Raw genomic sequence first — 7,120 nt, 5'->3', positions numbered from 1 at the left:
AGGAGCCGCGTTTGAAATTGACCTCGGAATCTTGGGAAAAGCATTTAGAGAACTTTGTACTTGTGCTCGTGGCGAGAAGAATCTAGGCTGCGGCCGAGTAATCTCGGCTATTACTATTCGGAAGTGTCACTTTATCATTGCAATACAAGTCCTTTGCCTCCGCTCCCGCCAATGAATTTGGCGTGCTGAACTGGGGAGGGTGAGATTACCAAGTTCCTCAAAGCAGTTTTCTTGGCCTATAGTCCTTGTTCATTTTTGAGTCTATTCTTAGCATAATTTCTGTGATGTGGAGAAAGGAGAATTTAAAAGGGACTGGCGTATTTCAGTTCAATACTGCGACAAACTCCTTCGTGCGTTCATTTGGTAGGTGATTATGGGAAACCTAGGAAATGAAACATAATTGGCTCTGGTATACTCTTCGATTTTTTTCTTCCAAACTCATGTAAATTCAGTATAGCGCAGGCTGAAATTTCTCCGTTTATATCAGATTTCGAAGTAACCTTGATTGCAAGAGGGTAAAATTTCAGTAATTTTTTTCTTGACTTTCCTTAACTTTAGTCAAGCACTATAACTTTCATGATTATCTAGTTTTCTTTCTTTGCCATCATACGTGGCAGTTTCAAGTCATTTTACTAGAAAATTATGTACATACTCATATATGTGGCATAGTGATTCACTGACGACTTAAATTTTGGTGGGGTGGGGTGGCTGTGAAGGAGGTTGCTGGGACTTTGGCTCTGCTGTGAGCAGAGATGGGGCGGGGCTAGAATTGGGCTCTGTGCTTCTCTAGATGTGGAATCTGATGAGGAATTTGCACTTTAAGTGCTTATGTAGGAGGTGGCAGCTTTCTAAACTCATGTAAATCAGGACCTCAAGTATCCAACAAAGCCGAGTTGTTTTTTGATAGCTAAACAAAGTACTTGAAAGAAGGTCCTGAGAAGCTGGCTGTGAGGGTGTTTTTTTTAACTCTCTAGACAGTAAGTGATGTCTGTGCTGCAGCTGGAGGGACAGTGGCAGTGATGTGTGTGTTCTCATGCACACACGGGTGTGGTTTAGCGATCATACTGATAACTACTTGGAGATCCACTCCCAGGAACCATTTTTGTCTGATACCACAGCTTTCTCCTTCTCTTCAGCGAAGCAGAAAGCAAATGGTTGAACATGACCACTGTTGAGAGAGAGCTTTGACTCCACACTAGTTTATAAATGAGATCCAAACTCAAATAAGGTCACCACAGAGATTGGTTTGTTAGTTTACTAGTTTATAATGAGAAATATTACTTTGAATCAGACTTGAACCTTTGTGTGGCCTGGCTTAATTGAAAACAAAAGCGTCCTATTATAGTATTGGCCCACATTTCCTGTGTTCCCGGCGCTGATCTGATCACGTTTACATGTATTAACTCGTTTACTTCTCACAACAACCCTAAGAGGTCAGTATCATCATTGTTCCCATTGCGCAGGTGGGGGAAATGGAGGAAAGCACAGAAAGGTTTAGTAACTTGCCCACGGTCAGCAGCTGGATGGGGAGGAGTGGGCAGAACTAGAACCCAAGTAGTCTGGCTCCAGAGTCTGGGCTCTAACCACAGAGTTATTCTGCCTTACATCTCAGGGCACCATTCACATGCATGGTCATGTGTATTCAGAGCTGGTGTGCAGGAAGTGGAAAGGAAAGCGCCTCTGGTCCTCAGACTTTCTTGTCACAAATGCACATAGAGGTCACCCCCAGTTGGTGGCACCAAGGCGAGTGGTGCTCTGTTTTACTGTCTTGTCCTGCAGGCAAGCCAATGGGTAAAAACGTCTGAAGCAAGCCTGGAATTGGGGGTGGGGGCACGGTATTTAATTTTTGGTTTTTTGGTTTGTTTATACCCTGCCTCATCCCAAATGAGAGTAAAAAAAAAAAGATAAAGAGAGCAGGGTCACATAGAGGGAGGGAAGAAGAAGAAGAAACTAGAGGAAAAGTTAGCTTATAGGCATGCATGTTGTAAGGTCCTCCAGAGGTTCTAAAGGATCCCAGGCTTCGTAAAATTAAAATGTATTGCTTGCTCTGAGAAGTTATTTAATGGCACTGAGATGTGAGATGAACTTCTCCCATGGGTTCTCTGAAAATGTTGCAGTGGACTGGACATCTCTCCACAAAATACAAGTGGGACTTCACAGTGGTGCTCCCTAAAGCTTCCTGCAAACAAGATCCAGGCAAGACAGCATGGCTGACTTCCATAGGCAGTGCTAAAAGGAGGGGAGCAGGTGAGGAGAAAGGACTTCATGAGAGATTTTAGTAGCGAGGGACGTTAAGTTATAATGTGGGCTAATGTATCTATTGGGATGATTGGCATATGCCTCATGTAGGGACCAGTTTTGAAAGGAAGGTCCTTTCAAAGTCCTGGTCAGATGCTGACATGAGAACCCTGCCACTTCATGTCCTTTTGCACTTTCCTGAGGTTGTACCAGGATTTGGGTTTGTGGCCACATCCAATATTCATTTGCTAAGCAGTTCTTAATATATGCAGCTAATATTGTAGGCTCTGTGCTAGACGCTGGGGTTCCAATGAACAAGAAAATAAGGTCTTGTCCTTGAAGGTCTTGAGTCTAATGGAGGAGATTTATGTATCTACAGATAATAGCTTAGGTTGTCCTATATCTACAGTTGGATGGCCAGTCTTACCATTTCGTTAAAAAAATCTTGTAATTAAAGATAAAAGTAATGTATTTTTTATTACGGAAAATTTAGAAAATATAGAACAGCAAAACAATGCATATATAGATAAAAATATAAAAATCATTCCTGTTTATCGTCTAGTGATAACCACTGTTTTCTCTCAGGTTTTTTTTTTTTTTTCCCGTCTTTTTCAAATCCATTTCATTCAAAAAAGAAAATACAAACAATTATTCTCAGAACAGTGCCTCAGTTTCGGTTTTAAGTGTCTTGCTGTTGTTGGCATATGTTTCCTACTGTCTGTATAGTATCGCCTCCGCTCTGCTTGAAGAACAATTCTGTCACATTTCCTTGCTTACTGATTTTTCTCTCTGGGGTCACTTTTGGCCACTCAGGGTCCGTCTTTGAAACTCTCCCCTCTCGTTGTTACATGTGCCACCATGGTACTCACTCTGCTAAAATGTGTCACATTCCATGGGCTTTAGCTCGTTCTTTATGGGACCCTCTTTTCCTACTGAACCCTTGCAGCCTCTCAATTTTATGCGTATAACATTTTTGTTCCTTTCATCCACCCTCTGAAGCCTTGAGGTTCCATTAGGGTGAACCCGCCTGGCTTGTCAGGTTGTTCTTACAAAGACTTTTTAAAAGGAGACTTCTTTCTGAGACTTGGTGTAAAGATGGGCCAGAGGATATTGAATGTGATTTGGACTAGAATCATCTCACCCTCAGCCAGTGTGATAACCCTCCTCTGTCACTGGAAGCCTGATGCTCTCCCTTGCTCAGTTCTTTTAAATGACTTCTTGATTTAGGTGGTGGAAGTAACGTGGCATAAATATTTCACGTGTCTTATGAAAATAAATCCGTGGGACTTTGAAGAAGCAAATGTCAGCGTTTTGGGTTCTTTTGCATTCACAGTAAAAACATCATAAACTTCAAAGATGTGGCACATGCTGTTTGTGTAACACCTTTGAGAGGAAAAAGGTCTTCATCTAAAATAATCTGAACCTTAGTGTAGTTTTTTCCCTCTGAATAAATGAATTAGTTTAAGGTGAGAGTGTGGGATTGGCTTGAAATAGGCACATGAGTGGTTTCTATAAACTTGATGCTCCATTTTACCTCATGGCAAAGTTTGAGAAGCATCTTGAAAATTTCTGAATGATGATGATGATGATGATGATAGTAGTAATAGTTAACATTTATTTGGCTCTAAGTGTCAGGCACTGTGCCGAGCACTTTATATGCTCTGTCTCATTTAATTATTCTAACTTTCCTATGAGTTGGATCCCAATATCCCCATTTTATGAGTGAAGTAGAACTTAGTGAGGTTGAGTAAAACTACTTAAGGTCTCAAAGCTAGCAAGTGGTTGGTTGACCTGGGAATGGAACACAAGCCTTAAGTGTATGCATTTTGGGCAGAGAAACAGACCTATTTTTGTTGGGCAGCCACTTTTATTAACTTATGCAGTTGTATTATTTGCTTTTGCTTTGTGTAACTTCCCTCTTTCGTTGAATCTGTATTAGACTGTTAGGCACTTTTTGAGCATAGAGTAATCTTTTATGTCTTTGTAACTGCACAGCAACTAAACTTTTTATGCGTGACAGATACATAAAAAGTCTTGATACATAATGAAGTTTTCGTCTGGAAGAAGGTGAGGGAGGCTGTCCTTGGGCACATCTTGTAGCTTGACTATAAAGTAGCAAAGGCAGGAGGCGGGGTTCTTCTGGAATACTTCTGGAAGGCACTTCTTCTGGAAATAATGAGGTCCTCTCCCTTTTGTATTTCAACATTTGCGTGGCTTGACTTCAATGTGACTAGTGCCATGAGCTTTTCTGACATGCCTCTGTAAGGGAGGGAAAAACCCTTCCTCTGTCTTGTTATGCTTTGCTAGGGGTCCTGCAAATTAAACTGACAAAAAGAAACAAAGTAAGAGGAGAAGAAGGCATACACATTTAATTGATGTTTTAAATTTTTTCTGCATAGGGGCTATACAAAATAGAAGTGAAAACCCAAAGAAGTGGTTAGACTTGGAAGCTTATGCACCATTTTAACAAAGGGCAATACATTGTTGAGAAGTGACTAGTCAAAGGAAAGCGGGGTTTGGGCTTCTAGCAGCAGTAAATTGTGGAAAGGTAAATATATGGGGAAACTAATGGAAAATAAGGGTTATTTTAGCAAGGTGTATTTATGCAGACTCATCTAGGTGCTCTCTCCGTCAGTGGTGTTAAGGGTTGTTCTCCTCTTGTCTGGTGGGCAGGTCAGGAGTGGGGGGAAACACTTTCACAGGGGGAATTTTTGCCCTGCTTTTAGACAGATCGAGGGAGGGCAGAGAGTTCTTCCTGTGTCTACTTTTTCGCAATTACCTTCATCTCAAAATCATCCTTATACCAAAGTGGCATATTTTAGGTTGGCATATTCCAGTCCACTTTACCTCTTCCCTCTCGCCCAAGAAGAACCATTGCCAAAGTCATTCTCACTTGCTTTGTGCCCAGGGGAAGACAGAGTACATTAGAGAGAGGAGGAGGAGAAGACACAACTTTCAGTGGGCTGATGTAAGCTGTCAAGTCAAGTTTCTCTCTCAATTTGTCAATCATACCTCAATAAAGCTGGAAAAAAAAGATTCTCTATCAAACAAATTGAGGGAGTTAGAGGAAGAATTACAGATATCAGTATAGGGAGAGCTTCCTTGTTCGTTTGAACAACTGCATAGTATTCCATTGTATTTATTTAACCAGATCCATATTAATGCACATTTAGATTATTTCCATTCTTTTGTTGTAACAAATAGTATTACAATAGCTTTGTTGCTTACGTGTGTGAGTAAATCCACAGGAGAAAGTCCTGGCAGTGGCATTGTTGTGTCAATTGTCATTTTCGTAGACATGTCCAAAATGCTCTCCAAAGAGGTTGTACCCGTTTACCTTCCTGTGAAAAATGTGTGACCGTGCCTTAAACAGAAAAATTACAATGCACAGACAGGAGATATTTTCAAAGTGTGATCAGAGGACTGGGAAGCGCAAGGCAAGGAGCTTGAGGAAGCTGAAAAGGTGTCAGAAGAGGGGAAATTTAAGCAGGGTCTTAAATGCTGAGTAAGACTTTGCTAGGCAAAAAAGACGGAAAAGTCATTTGACTTGGGCAAAAAGAGAGAACTTGGTATGTCCTCCTATCTGTGTTTGCCTGAAGGCTGAGCCTCTCTCAGAGAAGCCAGGGAGACACACATGGAACTGTGAACCAGAGAAATTTGTTTCAAATTAAAGAGAAAGCCATTGGTGTAGTGTAACAGTGTATGGAAAATGGTACCTCCATACAGAAATCGAGAATTGAAATGTCCACATGTCAGCCATCTACATATCTGCAATCTGTTTGTCAGAGTGTTAACAATGGCTGTGAGTGTTTAGTTTGCAGCCATGGGTTAAAGATGGTCACAGCTTCAAATCACTTAAACCGGTCACTGGTGGGACTGTCGTGGCGACCTCCTTTGTATTAATTCTTGCCAGTCATTTCTCGCTTTATGTTTGGGCATCTGTAGAGTTTTTAGAAAGGCACAAGGCAAATTCCTCAACTTAACTTTGGGGTAGGATTGGGGGAGAGTTTTGTATTTCTGCATTTTGAGAAGCAAGGGATTTTAAAACTCTTTAGCATCCCTTAGAATTTGATAGACTGCTTTGGTTTTATATTCTGGGGACCAAAGAGTGCGCTCAATGTGGATCTTTTCTGCTTAGTGTTCCAGATTCCCAGGGAGCCTGAAGGCAATTTGTATTCAAATTAAGGAAGACCCTAGAGACCCACTCAGTTGATGCCCCTGCTGGAGGGGCTGCCTCAGGCCCTCAGGAGGATGTGAAGGCAGCCCTAGAGAGTCTCTCTGGCATCCCTCCCCTCCAGGGATTTTGCTTGGTTCTGAGAAACTCATGGGTTCTGTTTCCAGATCCCCTCATGTGGGAGGACTTGAATCAACCCATTCGCATGAGACAGAGAGATGACTTCCACCTGGAGAGTATTCTGGAGTGGCTGTGTCTTCAAGAACCCCCTGACCAAATCCGTGCTTTGGGGGAGGATGCCTCCAAATTCTATCTCTCTGAGCCTGGGTGAGGGCGGCCGGGCCGAGAGAAGCCCCTCCAGCCTTGTGGCCCAGTTGGCAGGTATCTCAGACTCCAGAGTTGGACGGTTCCATGGAGTCTTTCCTTGCTTGAATACCAGACTCTTATGACTAACGCTAAAATGTTGCCTCTCCAGGTTTACAGGGTTTTCTGGCTGCTCTGGGGTCTGTTCTTTTGATGAGTCAGTGCAAGTTCATTGACAGGAGCCCTGGAAGGATGTAAGTGGAAGGTATTCTCACTCTTTTTTCAGGCAAGGGAACTGGCTGTGAAACATTGCGACAGAAACCATTTTCTCCAGTTAGTTTTCTGAATGGGGTGCCAGACTTGAGATTGGTTTCAACCTTATTTTTCTGTTGGGGAATAAATCAT

General features: G+C 42.1%; 1 protein-coding gene across 1 annotated transcript in view; it reads left to right on the top strand.

Moving 5' to 3' along the window:
- OSTF1 (osteoclast stimulating factor 1) overlaps window positions 1–7,120 on the top strand; it is a 51,649-nt gene that overhangs the window by 934 nt on the left and 43,595 nt on the right. The window lies entirely within an intron of this gene.

This window comes from Equus przewalskii, chromosome 22, assembly GCF_037783145.1.
Source record: "Equus przewalskii isolate Varuska chromosome 22, EquPr2, whole genome shotgun sequence".
NCBI lineage: Eukaryota > Metazoa > Chordata > Mammalia > Perissodactyla > Equidae > Equus > Equus przewalskii.
The sequence above is the reverse complement of the archived record's forward strand: the minus strand, read 5'-3'. Positions and strand labels throughout refer to the sequence as shown.